The sequence below is a fragment of the Euprymna scolopes genome, chromosome 12 (assembly GCF_053919585.1).
Source record: "Euprymna scolopes isolate OS-2025 chromosome 12, ASM5391958v1, whole genome shotgun sequence".
NCBI classification, from domain to species: Eukaryota; Metazoa; Mollusca; class Cephalopoda; order Sepiida; family Sepiolidae; genus Euprymna; species Euprymna scolopes.
The window spans coordinates 106,085,298-106,110,297 of NC_136493.1; the positions used below are offsets into that span (position 1 = coordinate 106,085,298).

The 25,000-nt window shown below is 30.2% G+C and overlaps 1 protein-coding gene across 13 annotated transcripts in view; it reads left to right on the forward strand.

Annotated features, from left to right (window-relative positions):
- LOC145291447 (uncharacterized) overlaps nt 1–25,000 on the forward strand; it is a 551,809-nt gene that overhangs the window by 440,110 nt on the left and 86,699 nt on the right. For 2 of the 13 annotated variants that reach the window (XM_080137303.1, XM_080137297.1), the window contains exon 4: nt 22,423–22,566. The exons of 6 other annotated variants lie outside the window; for them this stretch is intronic. The gene's annotated coding sequence lies outside the window, so the exon portion shown is untranslated. Of the gene's footprint in view, nt 1–6,801; nt 6,870–22,422; nt 22,571–25,000 lie in introns of all 13 variants that reach the window. 5 more of the 13 variants (XM_080137294.1, XM_080137305.1, XM_080137296.1 and 2 more) reach the window with 4 other exon arrangements.

Genomic DNA, 25,000 nt, shown 5'->3' on the forward strand with positions numbered 1-25,000 from the left:
TTAATTTGTTCACCCTTAACTGGGCACATTTTTACGGGGAAGGGCCGCTTTTTCACATATATTTTCGAAAGCCATCCCTTTTTTACGCTTGTCATGCCTTAATTTAAATTTAAGTCATTTTTTGTTTGGCGCTGGTCGTAACAGCAAAGACGTCAGCTTTTCCACGTTCTTTTCCTCCTTCGCGGTACGGGTTCGAGTCTGCCCTCCCACTACCACTTATTTTTTGCTCAACACACACCTGCAAACACCCGGGCAATACCGGACTGAAATGCTATTATATATATATATATATATATATATATATATATACATATATATATATACATATATACGTGTGTGTGCATTCAAAGTATAATTTATCGATCTATTATTCGATCTATCTTTTATATCTATCTGCTATAAACCAACGTCTTAAAAACATTATCTTATTTTAACTGACAATCCTCAATGTATGAGAGTGAGCTCGCTTAACATAACATAAAGAGAGGAGTCATTTTAGCCGACCATCCTTTTTTCTTTGTAGTTGTTTGATCTATTGCAGTGACTTTCTTTTCACATGACTGATTCTGAAAAGAGAACAAAGTATTTGACTACGCGTTCTATCTATGTTTTAGAAGCGTTTTTTTCGACTTTAGAAAAAATACTATGTACACCAGTTCCGTAGTCAGTATGTTAGGCTAACTTTTAAAATTTAATTTTTATCAAAAAACGCGCAGATTGTAAAAAAAGAACTATTTAACATATCCATATTTACTGTTTATTTGTTTACTGCTGGCATATATCTGAATGTACCAGGTCAACACTGTGGGATAATTGTTCTTAAAATCATCCGGTATGCATTAGTATTAAGAAGCGTAATTATTTGCTTATTTCGTTTGCATTTAAAATATAGTTTTCGTCCAATTGTTGTTAGTGTATATTAGAAATAACATTTTTTTTACAATGAATATAGTCGTACCCCTATTTTTTTTTGTTTTTCCTGTTTGATTTTTTTCTCGTATTTGGCCAACTTTGTTCATACTTTCCATACGCGTACAAATCAATATCAACAACGTATGTCATTTCATTACAGAGACTCATAAAAAATATTCTATAAAAACGAAAAACGAGTGGGGGCGGGAAAGATTCCTTTGAGACCGTCGTTTTTTTTTTTTTGCCTCTTTGCTTTTAAGTTTTCTCTTTTTTCGGGCAGTAAGACGCAAACTTGCATTAAAAAGAATGTATGCAAATTTGAAGTCATATTTTTGGAAGAGGTTTTTCGGTGTTCACGTCATATCAACGTTGTTGTGCTGTTATATGTAGTAGCTATTTACTATGCCTCCCCACGGGACAGAGTTAGACACCAGGGTCGTTTTTTAACGTGGAGAAAAGGTACAAAAAAAATTGTCTCAGTCGTGAAGGATTTCTCCTCCACTGAAAGCGAACAAGAAATAGAAGTGCAGCATCTGGAGGACAGATACTACACTTTGATCTTGACCAAACACACGATATCTACTTAAACCCCTCTATTATTGGCTAAATACGATATTTCATTATTTTATCAACAAGGAAGAATTTATTTTCTTCATAAATGACTTTACCATATTTCTAATATTTATTTATACGTCTCTTACCAGATCACCAAAGTTAAGTCACAACGAGCCTGGTCAGTACCAGATTGGACAGCATTTGGGAATATCAAGCGCTGTTGGTATGTCAATCCAGCAATAAGAAAACAATTAACAAAGCCACAGCAACTCGTCTATAGCTCAGAATTTTCTAATGTTGGATACGGTAAAATTAAATTGAAACATCGGTTTATTGTCAAATCACTGGCATTGCGCAGCTATGAGCGTGGCCAATGCCAGGTAACTGAACAAAGCGCAGTATGTACCGCTCCAGGACGTAGAAATTTCTAGGTTGGTATCTCTTTTTATCCACTAGCAAAAATACACTTCCAGTGTGAATTAAGACATGCATCTGTGAAGAGAAAACAGTATGCCGTAAAAAAACATTAATATAGTATTAATAACTGGTATACTGTTTGCTCTGTATTGACTGAGGCATTGCACCGAATGAGATTAGCAGTTGTACCAACCAGTGTGATTCGTTCTGCTCAAAGCCTTTATCACTATAAACAAAACATAGGGGTGGATTTTAGATAAAACTCAATTGGTTTGGCGGATCTCATACGTCTTAATCTCCGAGAGAATCATCACCAATGATTGCCCATTTTTTTTACCGACAGAAACCTGCATGTGTTTAACCTAGCGTTCTCTGTGTGGAGTAAGCATTACTGAAAATCACTTGAGTATTATTAACTTATAAACATTACACACACACTTTGGTAGGTTTTTGGCAGCCACATTTTAAATTAAGAAATAGGACTTTACTATTATAGAAGAAACAATGTGGATAGTATGGTTTTAATATCGGGTAACTATTTATACATGTCTGCAGAGTTAAAAGGTGACAGATAAGACTCCACCCTGATGATGGATGATCGATAGAAAATTAGATGTGTTAAGTAATTTTAGAGCAAGGCCCATGAAGCACTTGTTTGATATAACTTAGAAATGCCACTGTTATAGTTCGCTGGGAAGCATCTCCTTGGTATCGTGTTCTACAGATAAGCTGCTCTTGGAAAGAAAAACTTTGTGCATGGTAATTCGTTTAACCAAAGCGTGGACAGAGAATAACGAAAATTGCTGATAGTGGTTGTAATCAGTCATTACTAAATGTGAGTTCTTACGGCGGGCAAAGGCGAGCACGTAGAATCGATTTCATCATGCGCATATCATCCATTATGTGAGGTTCACATCTTGATACCTGGAGACGGTAGCACATCTACAGAACAAACATAAAAACGTATTTTACCATGCACACGCATTGTATTTACTGTGTGTTTTTTTTTTGTTATAAATGCCCGCGGCAAATTTACGCTGGCGCACATACGGCGGCCTCCTAGATAAATATTTGGAATACAAAAAGCTCTGTTTATTTTCTTCAGCAGCGTAAAAGCAAACAGGCAAACGTAATCAGAGAGAAATGCATCAAGAAGTGTATCTATAAATTAAAATGGACAAGTGTTTCTGATTATGCTCTCACTCATGCGTAAATGTACGAACATAATGTCGACTGATTCATAGGCTTTAACAAAACATTCTGCATATTTGCTCATGTGATTTATAACTTAATTATGGTGGATTTCGTTATCATATTCTCACCCTCACGTTCTAATCCTCAGACGCATACATACATGCTTGATCAATTTGATGCGCAGTACTGCTTATTATAACTCATACAGCACGATCCATTTTTAACTTTATAATAAAGAGATAGAGGTGCTATCAACCTGTTTGTTACAATTCTCTTTAAGGTAATAAGTGCATTGCTGAGTTTGTTTCATTTCGAAATAACAAATGTCTTCATTTCTCATAATAATTATGAATTGCATTAAAATTTTTTAATTACTTTTACGACATATAAAGCATAACCACGAGATGGAACCGAAATCAGAACTTTGAAATCTTACATCTGCATTGCTACAACTTACCTGTTTACATTTTTTATAAACATGGATTTAAACATATCTGAAAACTGCCTGCAAATGTTGACTTATCCTCATATATTAATGTGTTTCAAACATTACATTTAAAAAACATGCGATAATATACAAAAATAATCAGGAGGAAAATATTTTCAATAACATTGGAAAGCACTTATATAACACGTAAGACATTTAACATCCAGCATATTTTAAAATGTGTGAGAAGTCGTTTAGACACACCTGAAAATATATTTCAATATTGAATAAAGCTAATTAAGATAAATTATTCCACTATGTTAGATAAATAACAAAGTATAATAGAAAATAGGACTTCAATCAATAGTTAAATAATGTAAAAACATATAATCTACAAGTCATAGTTCCTTAAATTGCAAATTTCAAGCCTCCCAGCCATGTTCTTTTAAAATGAATGTATGCACGGAGACGTGATTTACTCGGGCACTGTCACTGAGCTACGTTACTAACCTTATTAAGTATAAAATTGTATCTCGTATTTTCTTTTGTAATCAAATATAACTTTTATAGAAATATTCCAGAATTTATTCACCTGCTAGAATATTAAACCACGAGAACCTAGAAGTAAATTTTACAAGTCAGTGGACTACTCCTATTGGCACTCAGCACTTTCTCATTTATCCTGCTTTTGTTTTCGTTTCACTTGATGCTAGTACACTTAAGAACTCTTACATCAATATCGGAGCATCATCTTTTCTAGTAAAAACATAAAAATATCGATGTATGCATTTAGATTCCTCTATGACTATACTTGTGACTGGGTATATCAGTAGAACGAGTTCTCTTTACGTGTTAACGTACATTTTTTTTTCAAATCAGTGCTAATCGATTGTATTCTATCTACTTGCACATTTTTCTCACATCCTCTAAATTTAAATATATCCTCTACGCTTTCTCTAAGTTTCTTTGGTGTGTTTTATTTCGCCTGTTTGTTTTTTATACACTATTTCTTTTGTTTTTCTTTCTTTTCTGTGTTTTTCTACGCCTTCATTTCATTATTTTTGTCTGTACAATTTCCTTCATCGTGACCCTGTAAGATTTAGACGCGCTTGTCTTACATATATACTCTTTTTCTGCCGTTATACATTGATGGTGGACTTCTTTGATGGTGTGTACTTGCCCCTTTTGATATTATATATTTGATATTATTTCAAATTCATGATTCACTTAAAGTGGAATATTTAACATCAATCGATCCAGAAGAAAAACCACAATATCTATTAAGAACATGTTTTACTCGGTTTCTGCTTGTATATATATATATATATATATATATATATATATATATATATATATATATATAAAATATATATATATATATATATATATATATATATATATATATATATATATATATATATATATATATATATTTATATATACATACACGGGTTCCCAGCGTTACTCGGTTGTATAGAGGTATATGCTGAGCAAAAAAAAAAACAAAAAAAAACGATCAATTTTTTAAACTTTGACCCCTGTTATGACCCCTTAAAATTTATTGTTTTGGGCTCAAATAAAGTTATTAAGTTAGATCCATGTCAAAAGAACCTTTATCTAAAATGTCAAGTGTTTAGGCCTAAACTTGTCGGAGGAGTTTGGTAGAATTCTCAAAGGTAAAATCGTTGAACTTTGACCCCTTAACTGCAAAATTTCTGGCTGAATACCAATCACATATATTTTCCCAAATCTCAGTTCCCTGTATATCAAATTTCGAGACTATAGACTGAGAATTGACAGTGTTATTGCGTAGGCAAATGTACACAGACACACCAAACAGACAGACACCTTCACTCTCTCTATATATTAATATATATATATATATATATATATATATATATATATATATATATATATATATATATATATACATATACATATATAATTGTTGTGCAAATTCTAAAAATTATAATGCAAAGCTTGTGTTTCTATAGAGATGATACAGGTTAAAAATGAGTTTCTATTATTAAATGTAGCTACACGCTATGAAGCTTATCATCAGATAAAGGCAGCTTGCAAAAACAAACACAAAAACAAAACATATAAGGATACATATATATATATATATATATATAAATATATACATATATATATAGAGAGAGAGACAGAGAGAGAAAGTGAGCGAGAGAGAGAGAGAGAGAAAGGAAGCGAGAGAGAAAGAGACAGGGAGATACAGTTTATTACATTTTGTAATGTTTACCGTGTCATTTTATTAGTGAAAATCAACTTTAATATCATTTTGGATTTCTATATTTATATATTATCTTTGAAACATTTCACATCTTATATTATGAACTAGCCCAATTGTAACTAACCTCTCTTAACTTGTATGTATATATATATATATATATATATATATATATATATATATATATATATATATATATGCATGCATTCATGCATATATATGTTTGAAAATGCCAAAAAATTAATTCTGAGTATAGTAAACATTATTTGGATCTTCATTTCTTAAGATCATAAATGCATATCAACATCGCATCATTTTAACAATCTGTTGTAAATTCTAATTTGCTACAGTTACACTTTTAAATAGTGATGCTCTATCATAGCTATAGAGCATTTTAAACAGATGTTTATTAGTTCCGATTTCTCCTAAATATCTGTGTTAATATTCATGTGTCGTTTGTAAGTTCGAAATTGCTTCACTGATGTAAAATTTTATTATTTAACTATAAAAGTACACACATACAAACTCGCACACAAACAAACACACCCACACACTCAGACACACACGCGCACACACACACACACACACACACACACACACACACACATATATATATATATATAATGAGGAAAAGTTGGTGCCTTCTTTTTAACGGTTTGTATAGATATGTATACGTATATCTGGAGATAAACACACTTTGATCTAATATGTCTAGATTGGTTGACTTATAAATATCTCTCATGCGCCTATAAACACAATAAAAGATTAGCTAACGTCGAAAGTCATCAACATCCTTCTAGGAATATAATAGAGAATTCTGACTGGTTTGATGGAATCCTTACGTACTTCTCTCGGATTTGATAAAAACGAAATGTCTGACAGCTTAACAAATCTAAAATTGAAAAATAAATCAGAATATAAACGTAAACAAACATCGAATATAAATGCTTTTCTCTTCTACGAAAAGTATATATATATATATATATATATATATATATATATATATATATTTATATATATAAATATATATTCTTTCATTTTTTTGTAGTTAATAACATCTGCGGTCTAAGATATGTTGCCGGTTCCTTGTTTTACCACCACCACTTCCTGGCGTGGGTAAGATGATATTTTTCTGTCATATTCAGATCCGAGTTATTGTTGTTGGCGGCTTTGGTTTTGTTTTTTCCAAAACAATGCGATAAATTCGTACTTATTTATCCTCAGTATTATCTAAACCAAAGCACACATACAGGACATATATATATATATATATATATATATATATATATATATATATATATATATATATGTATATATATATATTCATATATATAAATATGTGTATATATATGTATATATATGTATATATATGTATGTATATACATGGATATATATGTATATATATGTATATATATGTATATATATATGTATATATATGGATATATATGTGTATATATATGTATATATATGTATATATATGTATATATATATGTATATATGTATATATATTTATATATATGTATATATTTATATATATATATAAATATATATACATACATGTATATACATATACATATATAGACATACATGTATATATTCGTACATGTATATATATTATATGTATAAATACATAAATATTTATATATATACATATATATATATATATATATAAATATAGTAATGTGATTGACAATTTAAAATTCAAACTTGTATTAAAAATTAAAAATCTGTTTCATAAGAAGAAACAACAAAGGCAATAATGGGTACGATCGTTTCGGAAAACAATGTTTTTATTGTGATAGACATTTAGACACGGTCAATAATTTTGACATATAGTATTTTGTAAACAAATCTCCTCATAAGACAAAATAGTGTGTGTTTTTTTAAATGTATCTACAATACACCATAAATAAACCTAGCTTTTTTAAGTAAGGCAGATGTATCTGAAAAAAATGAAAATAAAAAGGAGAATATTTACTTGATATGCAAATCAATATGGGTTGAGGATAAAAAATAAAAATAGAATAAAATTATAAAACTGAATTTGGTTTAAATATAAGGTTATAATAATATATTTTTTAAAAAAGTTAATAATTATATATATATATATATATATATATATATATATATATATATATATATATATGCATTCTATACTTCATGAACAGTTCAAACTTGAAGGAGAACTATACAGCGATGATGTACTTTTCCTTACAAACTCCACAAATAAAACTTACGAAAAGAAATTATAATCCCTACATAAATTATTAAAAATCATGGACTTACTAGAAAAATCGATCTTCATAAAAAAAAATGGTTACTTTCTTAGACATGACCTAAAATCTTGAAAAAATCTTCCAGTGAACCATATCATAAACCTTACCAATCTTTACATAACGAATCAAACCACCCTAAGTCAATATTAAAATCAATAGTTTCCAATGTCTCTTTAAGAATTTCCAGGATATCTTCTAACCAATCTGTATTTAATAAAAATGAAAACTATTGCAAGGAAGCCCTTAAAAACTCAGGACGCAAGTGATAGAAACAAAAACTCCATTGACAATAAACCTACTACGAACATATTAACATATAATATGGTCATGCCATCCCGTATATGAGTTAAAAAATGACCAAAAAGCAAGACAAAGAATACTAAACTTAAAGTATTCGATACTAACACAAATAAACAGCAAACCAATGCCTGTAAACGTAAAAACACACATAGCGAACCCCTATGGTTCAATCCTCCATATACAAAAAATATTGAGACAAAGATAGCCAGAGAATGCTTTACAATATTGGACAAAAACTGTAATGCTCCTCATAGGTACTGTGAAATGTTTAATAAGAACACAATCAAAGTATCTAACTGAACTATGCTAACTCTTCTATCAATAAAATAATTAGTTTTTACAATAAAAAATTAATAAAATACAAAATACGAATATACAAAATATAGCAGGCTGTAACTGTAGAAGAAAAAAATTGATGCGCTCTACAAAGCTCATGCAAATCTACCAATCCAATACAGACCAAACCACCATATGCGAATGCAACCCCTAATCTACCTGAATATAATTACATTAAACAAGACGCCATTTATTTTGGTTCCACATCTGGGCTTATTAAGCATAGAATTTCAACCCAGAAACATTCCTTCAAAAACCACTCCCTGTTGAACCAAAACACCATATCCAGGCATATTTGGCAACTCAAATATACGAATATTTCATTCAATTTGAAATGGCAAATAATAGGATCATATAAAGCATATACACCAGGAGATAGATTCTGTGCACTTTGTACACAAGAGGCCCTAAAGATTTTTAAATATGACGATTAAAAAATAGAATCACCCTCCTAAATTCAAGAGTGGAAATTATTTCTGCATGAAGTCATGAACGTTGGCTTAAAGTTGACAAACAGGGACCACCAAAAGTTATTAAAACTGTTACTTATTAATATTCAATCTTGAAATTTAAGTTTAACTTAATATCCTTATTAATAAAAAAATTGATACACTATTATTAATATTAGTGTATCTGATATATGTGCCATTAATGTATATTATTTAAATGTATATTTAACCTTAACCTATACTATATTCATTAATTTAAGGCGAACTATAACAGTGGCATTTCTAAGTTATATCAAACATGTCCTTCATGCGCCTTGCTCTAAAATTACTTAACGCATCTAATTTTCTATCGATCATCCATCATCACGGTGGAGTCTTATCTCTCACCTTTTAACTCTGCAGACATGTATAAATAGTTACCCGATATTAAAACCATACTATCCACATTGTTTCTTCTATAATAATAAAGTCCTCTTTCTTAATTTAAAATGTAGCTGCTAAAAACCTTCCAAAGTGTATGTGTAATGTTTATAAGTTAATAATACTCAAGCGATTTTCAGTAATGCTTACTCCACACAGAGAACGCTAGGTTAAACACATGCAGTTTTCATAAAAAGACGCTCTGCTCTTTCGATTAATGTTGTAATCCCCTTTAAATTATATATATATATATATATATATATATATATATATATATGTATGTATAGTATATCACAAAAGTGAGTACACCCCTCACATTTCCACAAATATCTCTTTATGAGGCTACACTGAAAAAGTATTATTTTACTCAATTACTGTAGTTTGTCTGCATCATATATAAGAGAGTTAATTTATTGTCACTTACAATAACTCAAAATATAGCCAATCATCCTTGGCAACAAATGTTAGTACACCCCTGGGAAATGCCAATATTAACATACAACGTGTCAACTCTCAATATTTTGTGTAGTCACAATCCTTATTCAAAACTGTTACAAAACTGTTATTTAAGCTGAAGGCAGGCATCTTTTATTTGTGTATAACAATATTTTTTAATGGTGTCCCATGAAGAAACATAGTTTAATATATGAGGGAATTTGATGGATATAAGTATATATATATATATATATATATATATATATATATATATATATATATATATATATATATATATATATATATATATATAGTCCGGGTCCAAATCATAAGACCACTTAAGAAAGTAAGCGTTTACGCATATTATCGAATTTTTAATCAAACAAATCGTTGAAACCACATCCAAAAGGGAAATATGTTGGAAAAATGAAATATGCTTTATTCGAAACCTTAACCCTGATCTAATAAATATTTTTTAAAAACAAATATTTTTACCCGGTCAAAATGATAAGACCTCTGCTTATTTATCTAACACCAGGCAATTATAAATTACTAACAAGGGTCTCAGTATTTAGTATAGTCTCCATTATTACGAATTACTTAAAAAAATTCTCTTCAGCATGCTTGCAACTAAGTTTTTTTTTTCAGTCGGGAAGGAATTTTATCCCATGTACTGAATACTGAATCCGAAATTTCTTTTATCGAATCATACTGGGTTCCATGTTTGAACACGTTTTTTGTCATCCATCCCCAAAGAGTTTCAATGTGATTCGGGTCCGGAGAACATGCTGAATGATCTAACAATTCTATATTATTTGAAGAGAAGTATTCTCGTTCTTGTCGAGAAGTGTGTATCGTGGCGTTGTCTTGCTGGAAAATCCAATTTCTTCCACACAGACGTGGACCTTCACTATTGATAGAAGAATTTTCAAGCATTGAAATGTACTTCACTGATGTTTGCCGGCTTTCACAACTTGCAACTTTAGGCTCCCAGCTGACGAGAACGCGCCCCAGATCATTAAAGACTCTCCTCTACTATGCCGAGTTAAAAAAAAGTCTCTTTAGGAAAATTTTTATCATGCCAATAGTGTTGAAATCCATATGGACCATCTATATTACACTTTTTCTCATCGGAGAAAATTACATTTTCCAACTTCTCTTAATCGCAAGTTTGGTATTTGGCGGCATATTTAAATCGGTTAGCTTTGTGCTGTTTAAGAAGACGTGGTTTCTGTAGTCGATTTACATGGTTGAAACTCTTCATTTTAAGAGGCTTCTGATGGTTTCAGGACTACATTCTGCTGCTGTTTGGCTTTTCAATCGACTTGAGCTCATACTGGAATTTTTTTGTAAACTTCTTCTGATACGGCGATCCAGTGATGGGGTTATTTATTTATTTTTTTTTGGTCGACCTGGACTCTTTTTGTGTCCATATTAAATTTGGATTTCTTTAAAAAAATTGTGATGACCGTTTTGCTACGATTCACTTCGTTTGCAATGAATCTGTGGGAGAGTCCCGCCCTATTAAGCTCAAAGATACTCCCTATCTCAAACTGTGATAATGGTTTCCTTTTGCCATGTTTTTTATCCACTAACATGTTGCTTTTAGTAACATAGACAGCTTTTCGTATTCCTTTTTTCAACACTAGCCGATTTTATTAAAGTGGTCTTATCATTTTGACAAGGTGAAAATGTGTTTTTTTTTTAAAATAATTATTATTAGACCAGGGTTAAAGTTTCGAATGAAGCAGATTTAATTTTTTCCATCATATTTCCCTTTCGGCAATGGTTTCAAAGATTTGCATGATTAAAAATTGGATAATATGCGTAACGCTTACTTTCTAAAGTGGTCTCATAAATTGACCAGGACTGTAAGTGTATATATATATATATATATATATATATATATATATATATATATATATATATATATATACATATATATATATATATGTATATATATTTATATGTTTTATTTATATATATTTGTGTGTACATATATACATATACATTTGTGTGTATATGTATGTTTATGTATTTTCTTTCATATTATATCAGTCTGATCTACTGCCTCGTTTAGAACATGTATACCATTATAAAGGTATTACGTACCTTGGGCCACTTTCCATACGGGATCGACACTTTGTAGATTATTTCTCAAGAAACACAGAACCATTAATATCTCGAGTTGTTTTTTTTTAACAGCGACGTATTTTCTTTATATTAGATGCAATCCCTTATAAACTGTAATCTTGCTCATTCTTTCTGGCGTTCCTTCTATCGAACGTCTTCTCCGACTCTACCATCTGTTTATACGCACAGACTTCTTATAATCTTTTTCTTCGCACACGCTTCGGCAGTTCCATACGAGCGTCCTCCCTCTTTTACGTTAAGACTTAAAGCTCCATTATTAGTTTTCATACTGATCTAACTGTAATAATCAGTTTGAAATTTAGTGACTGTACATCTGCCATCATACACCTTCCTAGCTGATTTACGGTAAAGTAATTACTATATTTATCATGAGAATTTTTCCCACCCATAAATCATATAATATTTTAAAAAAATATTAATGTGTTCTATATTAATGTACAAGATATTTAACTATATAACACTCTAATTTCCATGCATTATATTGCTCTCTCTCCCTCTTTATATATATATATATATATATATATATATATATATATATATATATATATATATATATATAGAGAGAGAGAGAGAGAGAGAGAGACACACGTTTAAAATATATACATTTAAAAAAAATATCCACATGCTTTTATGAATAATTGACTTACGCATTTTCCAAACAAGTATAAATCCTTCTAATAATGAGTAGAAACGTTGGCAATTAGTGAAGTTATTAGTAATAGTATTTTTCCTAACCTGCACGGATATATATATATATATATATATATATATATATATATATATATATATATATATATATATATATATCTGTGTGTGTAAATATATATATGTGTGTGTGTGTGTGTGTGTGTGTTTGGTCAGGAATTAGCTACAATCTGGTTTACTATTTTAAAAAAAACTGATTCCATATAATAATTAAAGATGTATCGAAGATTAAGAATCGGTATGTTTGATCTGGCAGAACGGTGGGTCATAAAAATTGTGGGGGCTGCGTTCCGCCTTGACCCCAAAGTATGGAAAACAAAACATGCACAAGTGTTTTTGATATAGATGTACATAAGTATACTTTGACAAGTATGTTTCAACTTAAATAGGGATGGTATAATACAATTGTGGGGTCTGCGTTCGCACCTGTACTCCATGAAAATATGGCACAAACTTTAACAAAGACTTTTCATATCTATCTGCGTAAGTATACTTTGATACTTATGTTTCAGTTTGAAGAAATATGGTATAATAAAATTATTATTTGTTCGTTCGCGCCTGACCTCATTGTATGTAAATGTGTCACAAAGTTTAACAAGGTTTTTTAAACGGGGTGAGGGTCCACAATAAAACCTTAACTTTGATCTTAACTCATGTAAGATTTTATTTTTATTTTTGAGTTAAATCATATTGTGTCGAATAAATTCACCTCATAAATTCACGTTCTTATTAAAGTGAACACACACAAAAAAAATGTCGGAACTGTTGACATTTCTCGACACAAATTTTGCATGACTCTGTTTTTTCGTTCTCCTCTTGCACGTGCCACTCTTTAGAAAATAGATAAATAGATAAACAAAAAAATAAGAACGTTACTTGTTATTGTGTCAGAAGAAGGAAAAATACTGCTCACCTGATTACGTGTCTTTTAAAAACATTTACATAACGTTTTTATTTTAATTTATCTATCTGTTTAAGCTTTTTTGTCAGTGTACTAGAAGGAATTCGGTTGATTACAACCCTTTCTGCGTGTTCTTTACATTACAATAGCACAACCCTGAATTCGACGGCGTAATAATACACCGTTCAATACTATAAAACTGAAACGAAACTGTTCTGTTTGAAAAGGGCGTCATTATCTTCTTATTCACATTTATATTGATATTTGCTTAAAAAATAAAGTAATTACGCGTTTACTTTGTGAATATCCCATTTTGCTGTTTCGGATTATGTTACTAAAATAGTTTTTGCTTCATTATTTTTGAAAACTGTTTTTGGTTCTTTGTTTTTCGATATTGCGTGGATATTATTTAGTAAGAGTGCGTAGCAAAAAAAGCCAACAAACGACTACCGAAAAATAAATATACAAGAAATAAATGTTGCCATAGTACATAAAAGTCCAGTTCATGTTTTTTTGTTTTGAAATAGTTTTTAATGTCTTTCCTTGAAATAATTTCAGCAAACCGAAATTAAATCGAGATTGGAGATGATAACTACTAAAATGAATTTCTATATGAACCAAACATGCCATAATCGAATATTCCTCAAGCACAAAATAACGGAAAGCATTAAAATTTGATTATAAATATTCCTTACGTTGACGGAACTCTCCTTAATTGTTAACACAGAATGCTCAGGTGCCCTTCCTTCAAATTGAAAACGGGCCCTCCATTTCAAAGTCGCTTCCATTTTGAATTTATTTTTAACCGGTTCGTTAATTCAAAAATATTTTTTATAAACTACTTAATATACAAACCAATGAACTTTTCTACAAAAAAAGTAAGTTTTATTGACTATGGTAACATATATTTCTTATATATTTATATTGTTATATATGTATAACATTTTCTCTTTGTAAGGAAACATCATTTTCTTTGCCTCTCTTGGCTACGAATGGAACCAAAGTTGATATAAAAAAAAATAGTTTCGCGAAAATTATATTTACTTTCATCATATTTTGCTTAGGGTAAAATTTGTGAGTATCAAAACCTATCTCTTTACAACCCCCCTCTTTTCATAACCTATCATGCTTTCCTCAATCACAGCCCATTTTCTGTAAGCTGATTTTGAACCCAGTCAACGATGGGTACTTCTGCTCGTATATATATATATATATATATATATATATATATATATATATATATATATGTATGTATATATATATATATGTGTGTATATATATATATATATATATATATATATATATATATATATATATATATATATATATAACCACTAAATGATAAATTACTGCAGGAAATTTCTATATTAAAGAAATTTAAAATAAGCTAGTTTATCACCGTTATTTACTTTAGCGCATATTCACCCGTTTCCTGTATTTGAGACACATCCAGTCAATAGTTTGAGCGACTTTTTTGTTCCATATGTTTTTTTTGTTTAATGGTGTATTTTATAAACGTTGAAGCTTAAAATATTGTTTGACATTTATATAGTTTATTTAATGCTAATATTATTTCTGTCTAACCATACAAACTTACTACTTTTAAGGAGGCTATTTGTCTTTACCAATAACTTCTTTTATTTGCCTACATATATTACACACACATGCGCACAGATACACCCACATACATACATATATTATTGTATGTTTTGGCAGCAAATCATTATTCAGACACTGAAGGAACACGACAGTGGTATTCGTTATTTCGATCTTTCGGGATATCTTTTGTATTGGCCGAGCGGTCTTTTTTTATTTCGGTAGGCATATTATATAGAATGGCGTTCAGAAGTTCTTTGTCGGCCATATTTTTCTCAAGCGATTTCTATCGGCCATTCGATCCTCGTCAAAAACAATTGTTGTTTTTTTTCTTTTCCTTTGCTTTTCCAATGAGGCTTTGTTTATTTATAATATATATATATATATATATATATATATATATATATATATATATATATATATATATATATATATATATATATATATATATATATATATACATTCAGCGGTAATGATCGAATAATTTACAACATTATCTAGCCTATTTAAAAGTTAATCCTCTCAGAATATCTTGTATAGTAATATAAACACGTTAAGTCTGTAATTATCAAGTGTCCCTGCTTGAATTTTTTTTCAATTGTTTGTAATTTACACACAATTTTGAGGGTTGTTTTAAAGTAATATCTTCTATGTTTTATTCTGTTCAAATTGATCTTAGTGGATTCAAAATAGGCTGGTTATTAAAACCGTACTTATATATTCATGGAATGTATTTTAATCTCTTTGTTTCCGATATTGACGGCATGGTAATCGAATTATATTTACCTTGCTATAAACATCGGTCAGCACCATATGTGCTTTATTAAATGTCTTCGATTGCAAAAAAAAAATTACCGATGAACATTTAGCGGCGCCTATTGAAGCTTTACAACCGATGCAATTGATCGCAGAACACGTGGTTTGTCGATTTCAGAATTTTAACGGCGATGTAATTCAGCAGGAATGTCATGCAATTTACGATAAACTAATCTAAACGTCTGGCAAGATTTCATATGTAATTATGTAGAAAAAATTAATTTGGGGCAAAAAAATCGCTCGTTTTAATTATGCGACACAAATATTTTTAGGAGCTACTTGTATTTTCTTGTATTAAAAAGAGGTCTTATTTTTGGAACCTCTCTTGTAGTTTTAAGCAAGCCATAACTTAATACCATGTTACATTGAAAGCAACGTAGACTTCACAATGGATGAACGTTCATGGTTTTATTGGCGAGTTCATATTCGTCCTGTAAAATGTTTAAAAATTATTGGGTGTAGAATTAACGTCATAACCATTTAATGTAATAAGGCTAATTATATGTGGAGCAAGGTATATGTTTATTGTAACATGAAGATGCGTTTTACATGTAGAGAATGAAAACGGGAGATGTATTCCAAAACACTATTCTGTGAGAGTCGAACCTTTTACAATAGAAATTGTTCTATTATCTCTGGAGTTCAACATTAATCTTTGTGATAATTATTTAGTAATAAAGTCTGTTAAGTATATTTATGTTAAATGCATGAATTTACTCGGACTATGTCCTATTTTCTAAAAAAGAATACAAAGTTGATTTTTTCCTAAAATCGGAGCAAATTATGTTTATTTTAATCTAAAATATACCTTATTTTAGATAATAAATATTATTAAAAAATTATAAATATTATCGCACGAAGACATACTATTAATAAGATTAACAACATTTCATTGTATCCTACACACACACACACACACACATACACACACACATATATATATATATATATATATATACATATATGTACATCATCGTATAACGATTTGATCACTGTCTGCCTGACGTCATGCACATTTAAATTAAAATGTTTAAAATTCAACGCTATTTCACACGGTTAATAGTAGCCGAATGGATACGGCCTCCGCTAATCGAGCCAGAGATGTCTCGTGTCGCGGGGTTCGAATCGTTCGACTGGTAGTAATCGTGACACCCTGCACCGAAGAATCCCGAAAGGATGAAACACTAGTGTCTGTAGGTATTTAATTATTATAGTAAAAAAAAATAATTATATATATATATATATATATATATATATATATATATATATATATATATATATATAGTCTGAGATTTTATAGTAAATTTAAGTAATTAGGGCAATATATATGGCAAGTTATTTCATGTAGAATGATGTTCTTCGGATTCACACAAATGTATATGTGCATAAAATAATAAACACATCCTTCGATTTGTATGAGTATTTATAAGTATTACAATAGCGCAGCGTGCGCGCATGTGGATATAAAACAACCATGTGTTTCTGTGAGTGGCTGTTCCCGTCCGTTGTATCGGTCGAGATGAAGCTAGCTTCTAAAAAATATAAGTCAAGAAGAAAAAAGCTAATGCAATATTTTTAGCGTTTTTTTTTAATAATTTTTTTTTACATTTATTTTACGTAACGATCAATTTTGTAGCTGCAAATAGATTGAAAACGTCTGCAAAAGTCGTCAGCAATTGCGGTAAGTGGTTCTTGAAGGGAAGGGCCTGACAATATCAAAGAAAGAGGACGAGATGAAGGAAGTAGAAAGAAAATACTTAATGGGCTAAAAAAAAAAGCCAGTTCGAAAGAGAGGGATAAGGAGAGATATAAAGCGAGAGAATGTAGCAGCAGAAGAAAAAGAAGAGGAATAAAAATGAAAACAACAAAGAAAGAAAAAGAGATAGACGAGAGGCGGATGTGATTATAATGACTAGATTTATTAGACAACGAATATTTATGAGTGAATATTTTTAACGAATACATTTCTAGAATTCATACAAAAAATTAGCTAATATAAAACGAGATTTGAAGAATATGTTGAGTGAGTTTTTTTTTTAAATTCTACTTGAATAATCATCAGCATTTACATTGTTTTAGATTGAATAGACGCTAGAACAATATGACAGTGCACGCGTTTATTTGATTTATGAATGTGGCATTTTTGTTCATGATTGCTGGGGAAAAAAAAAAAAAATACAAAAACAATAGAATTTTTTAGAAGTACACAAATATTCTACCATATTCTGAATTCCAAGGTTGTATTTATCTTACCAAACACTATTTCAAAATCAAAAAAAAAAAATTATCTGGTTACACATACGTTTTGTCTAAATGAAACTATCCTTATTCGTATGTAAACTCGTCGGGAATAAAAAAGGAAACAGAAAATTATTTAAAAATTCACAACATGTAAGTATTGGACCGCCCAAATTACAGTCCAGTCTTCCCACCATTACGCTATACGGCTGCTACTGTGAGGATAATGTCTTGACATCGTCCAAATGCCTCCGCTCGAAACAGAGAGCGTCGCTCAATACGCTAAGGGCAGTTTGTATATTACTTCGCAATATGCTCAGCCAAATATAGGGATCATTATAGTGATCCACATACAGTACTGTTTCGCTGTGTCACAGATAATTTCATGAAAAACATATATATTAAATGCACATAATGTTTATATTTCAATATCTCCTAGCTATGTAAATGTAAAAGATTAAAACTCCAGTAAGTATATTTTTTTATTATATTGAGATTGATTTTTTCCTTGTAAGTTTTTATACCATTTAACTATTTACGCTTTATATTATGATATATATTTAAAGAATATATATATATATATATATATATATATATATATATATATTCTTTAAATATATATCATAATAAAGATCAAAGAAACGTGTAAAGAATAGATTGTTAACACGAAAAAAGATTGTACTTCACTCTCTAGACAGAGTTGTCTAGCTCCATTTGTTATATCTAATACGACATCACTTAGTATCTGAAAGTAACTCCGTTCGCACAGTCTACAAGTAACATCTTCATATAAGTGTTTTTTTATAACTGGTATCGGATGGTTACCGAATTTATTTCTGTAAAATTTAACCAGCTGAAATACTTCTATTGTATGAATGATTACAAGGTAAAAAACATCTCAAGATGATGAAAAACACCTTAATTGTGTTGTAATATGGGAGGCCCACAAAAATAGAAGACCTTTAAATGTAATTATTATGTGCACTTTATGTCTATTTATTGGTTTGATATAATTATTTAAAACGACACCCAAAAGTGATATTTTTTTGAATGTCTACGTAACAAGGAAGTGTCACCTCTAATTGTAGTGCAATTTACATTAAATAATGTTCGTTATATGAACCATTACTTTCTTTATTCAGGTACAACGCGTATTATTATAAATTTACGTCATAAATTGTTATCTTTTATTTACATAAACATAGTGATAGAATATATTAGATCGGTGCAAATATAATGTCGTTTTAACCTTAAATTCCTAGTCAAGAAACAATGTTATTTTTATACCCACCGAATATATATTTACACACACACACACACACACACCCCCACACACGCACACACACATATATATATATATATATATATATATATATATATATATATATATATATATATATATATAATAAACATTGCAGTTAAATTTACCAAAATGATCTAAGATGGTAAAACTAAATTATATTGTAAATATTAAAGAATTAATATTTATAAAGTTATCTCAGCTAGATGAAAAAGCTCGATAAAATCAAATAGGAGATAGAGCTCATAAAGGGAGCAAACAGTTAATAGAACATGTTAAAAACACTTTGAAAACGAGTTAAAAACATATTTAATCTGAAAAGGAAACACTTGATAAGTGGATAGTCCTTAATCCGCGGAGTTTCGAAGAAATACTTTCCTTCTCATCAGAGGGTTGGAATTAGCAAAATGTGGGATCGGATTTTGCATACAAAAGTATTTGATGAAACAACAAGCAAGGCAAAGATATTACTTGATAAAAAAATTGAAGCGGCGGTGAAGAAAAATGTGATTACAGGTGAATGGCTAGTCTGGCAAAAGATACACATTCCAATGACGGTAAAATCCAAAATATATCCAAAAATATAACTTCAAGAAAGTTAATATATATATATATATATATATATATATATATATATATATATATATATATATATATATATATATATATAAACACACAGATATATATATATATGTATGTAAACACACACACAGATATATATACACACACATATATATACATATATACACACATATATATATGCATATATACACACACACATATATATGTATATATATTTATATATATATATATATATATATATATATATATATATATATATATATATATATATATATATATATATTAGTAGGGTAAACCGTCGCATGTTGCAGCTATCTATAGTTTTCTTGTCCCCAAAATCGATGATACATCTTTTTCAATCATATCCACTGATTGCTTATATAAGGGACCCATCGTGATGTCCAAGACGAAGGTACACATACCTTACGAAATGAGTTACTGCACAATATATTGTTGTCTACATTGCATGTGTATAACCTACTGTTGATTTTATAAAAACATATTTTATACTTATATGCCTACATAAATGCTTTCAATGTAAAATTAAATAATCATGCTTCTATTCTGCTTTAACGGAGCCGTTCCTTTCAAACCTGATCTGTGTGATATAAAAGAACCTACAATTTTATTTCTATGCATAAGATTACTGATTGTGCAGAGATAATTCCTGAATTTTATTTAAAATGAAAAAGTCCAAAATTTCGGCAAGAACCCATTAAAATGCTGGCCCTATTTTTTACTACACTTCATGTAAAACTTCAAATGTTTAAACTAAAAATTGGCTGGGTAATTTGGTATAGACCGCATAGGTATATTATATTAAAAATTTGACTGCAGTTTTGCCGCCTATAAATAATTTTTATCGGCTGAAATAAAATTTCAAAAGTTGATCGATGTTCACGTAACCTACAACTAAAATTGCACGTGTGTAGACCCACAATTTGCGGAGGAGTTTGACAGAGTATTCAAAGGGGAGATCGTTGAACTTTAGTTCCTTGGCAGAGCAATTTCGCAATACCTTTTATGCAAAATCTCGAGTTTGTAGACTGAAACTCTATAGTTTTGTATGGAAATGTACACACACAAACACCAACACAGACAGACAATAGCACTAATATATATATATATATATATATATATATATATATATATATATATATATATATATATATGTATACAGAGAGAGAGAGAAAGAGAGAGAGAAAGAGAGAGATAGAGAGTGTGTTTTTGTCTAAATATGCGTAAGGTGTATTGATTTTGATACAATAGTTCTTGGTACCCCATTGTCGTTAAGGACTAAATATCTAAATTCCATATATGTATCTATTTACGTGCCTGCTGATTGAAAGTGTTTGTTTTCGTGTCTCCTTAAATAAGAGAAGTTAAGCAACAATGCGCCTGACCACCACCAGATTAGTGTGCATTTTATAATTCCATAAGCCGTATGTATTGCGGTGGGATGTAGAAATTTCTGAGATCAATCTGAAGACACGTTACATCTAGTCGGAGATAGATATACATCACACAACTAATTATATACATATGTATAAACTAAGAATTACATGAGATTGTCCAAAACATACCAGAAAAAAAAAAACAGAAATAAAATCTTTAATATCTTCCTGGTAATAGTCTGAGCGTGTATTTTAACGAAAATGATGCCGCCCAATTTGATAGAAATGTAAATGATGACCAGATAAAGGCTGCAGTGACACAAATACACAAAATTCGATAGAAGTGAAAAAAAAAAGGTTTGATTAATCAGAGGCAAAATAGAATATAACAATGAATACATAATGCAGCAGGCAGGTATATTTTGCTAAAATAATATTTTAGGAATTCGAAATAATTCTCAGTATTGTGTATTAACGTCAAGTGCATGTTTCATAGATTATCCTGCCAGAACTTGATCATTGACTAAACCAACATAGTTGTACTGGATGAGCCTACACATAAAGTCCCAGTTTCGTCTGGATTTTCTCAGAACCTCGACGTTACTCAGTTAAATGTTCGTATTATCTACCTCGTATCATACATATATATATATATATATATATATATATATATATATATATATATATATATACATGCATACATCTATACACACATATATACATACGTTAAATATATTTTAAAATATTTTTTTTTTTACTTTCAACAGTCTTTTTCGCGGTTAACGGTGTCCGAATTGATGAGGTACTTACTAAGTGAGTCGGTGTTGGCTTCTGTTTCATGGTTCGAATACATCGACCGGTGTTTATCGTGACACTCTGCATGATGATTCCCGAAAGGATGAAACACTAGTGTATGTAGGTATTTAATACTTATTATAGTAAATTATTTATTTATATATATATATATATATATATATATATATATGTATATATATATGTGTGTGAGTGTGTGTATGCATATTGATGTATATAAATATATATATCTATATATGGGTGTGTGAGTATGTGTATGTATAAAGGCTTATAAGTTGATGATATAAAGTAATATTTATAAAGTACCAGCTGTAAATAGGGGACAGCGGTTGTCCTCATAGCTTGCGAATATTATATTATACATACATATAATTTATCTTTGATATTAAAATTTTGTATGTTGAAAAATTTCTAAATTCAAAAAGCAAACTGTTTTTTCTAGACAATCGGTACAATTGTGACCTTGTTTGTATTGACTTTTTTTTTTTTTTTTTTTTTTTTTACAAAGGCATCACCACATTATCAAGGCCCAGAGGCCACTCAAGGATAAGGGTTAAAGAGTGTACAGTAGAAGTTGGTCAATATAGTAATCATTAGTAATGAAAATTTGGTAAATTTAATAACTTATATGGAACGGCTCATCAAGAACTTATTTACTTTAGACTTGAACAAAACCATATTGTAGTCAGCCGGAAAGCAGGAAAACGGAAGACAATTCCACAGGCGTGCAGTTCTAAGAAAGAAGCTTTGTTCATGGAATCTACGTTTAGGTTTAGGCACAGATAAAGAGTGGGGGAAATTATTGATAGTGTTTACAGCTAGACGAGTGTTTCTTGTGAAAGTTTGGCGAGGGGGGACCATAGATTGAAGCTCAGTTGAACACTTTCCATGAAAATAACGATACATCAGAGACAAACTCGCAACATCTCTTCTGTGAGATAGAGGTTGCAAGGAGGAGAAAAGGACATCTCCTACGAGGCTACGAAGTCTATTTTGAACTCTATCAAGGCAGGCCAAGTTCTTTCTAGCAGCTCCTGCCCAGATGTGGCAACAGTATTCCATCCTTGGACGTACCTGGCTCTTATATAGATAGAGAATAGCATCAGCAGTGAGATATCTACTGGATCGATAGAAAGATCCCACCATTTTTCCAGCGGCCTTGGCAACAGATTTGATATACGTGTTCCATTTAAGATCAGGAGTAATGGTCAAGCCCAGAAGCTTGTCAAAACTTGAGGCCTCCTGAAGACGAGAGCCATTCATTTCAATTGATGACAAATGTGGATTAGAATGTTGATGATGTAAAGAGAGAAGCTTGGTTTTAGATGAATACAGACTGTGATATATTAGATTTTGTTAGTAAAATGTTGAGATAATCCCTAAATTCCGGAGGCCTTCATACTAGGTTATACAGACAAAGGCTATTCAGATTTTTAAGGAGCTACTGAATATAACGCTGGCTTTGACACATCAAGGTATATTACTGCTTAACTTCCGGCATAGATAAATATACATGTCAGCTTGATTTAAAATGATTTTAAACATATTTATGTACAACATATAATTGGTCATTTACAAGGCATTGAGACTATTGTTGTTTAACATATAACACCGATTATTTCCTTTGGAAATGGAGGTGTCAACCAGTTCTTTCTGTAAAATGTGTCATATCGATATTGCCAAGGATTATATAATTATCAATATTTAGTTGCGTTTGGTACAGAAAATATTAAAAAAGGGAGATTGCCAAAGTTATCGATGGTTTGTATCAAATTTGCTATGATACACTCTCACGTTATTGTCGTCTAATTTAAATAATAGGCTGTTTATATGTTAATAATTTTCGCCGTCGTGTAATAATAGAAATTTAGTTTAATTTTTTCTTTTACAAATAAGTCACTTATCAAGGTCTGGAGACCACTCGACGATACGTGTTAATGACTGTACAGCGGCCAAGGGGAACATGTCTATAATCGTTAATAGTGAAGATTTGGTAATTGTATTACTTAAAAAGATTGTTTATCAAGAATTTGTTCACATTTAACTTGAATATAACCATATTGTAGTTTGTTGGAAAGCAGAGAAACGGAACAGGCGTTCAGGTCTAAGAAATAAGCTTTGTTCATGGAATCTACGTTTTGGTTTAGGCAGAAATAAAAAGTGGAGATATTATTAATATGGGTCTCAGTTAGACAAATGCTTTACATAAAACTCAGACAATAAGGGACCATGGAGTTGTGCTCAGACGAGTACTTACCATGAAAATATAGATAAAGCAGAAAAAAGCTCGCGACGTCTCTTCTGGGGGAAAGAGGTTCCAGAAAGAGAAAATATGTAACGATCTGAAAATGTGTGATGACCGTCAGAAATGCTTGAAAGAATTAAAATTTATTTTATATATTTTTTTTTGTTTAGTTACTCATACGATTGTGCACAATAAAGCTAACCCGGTGATTTATTCATCTGAATCTTTCATTCGGGACATTTACTATTCAAATAATAAAATAGGTCATCCTTTGTTTAACAGCCACG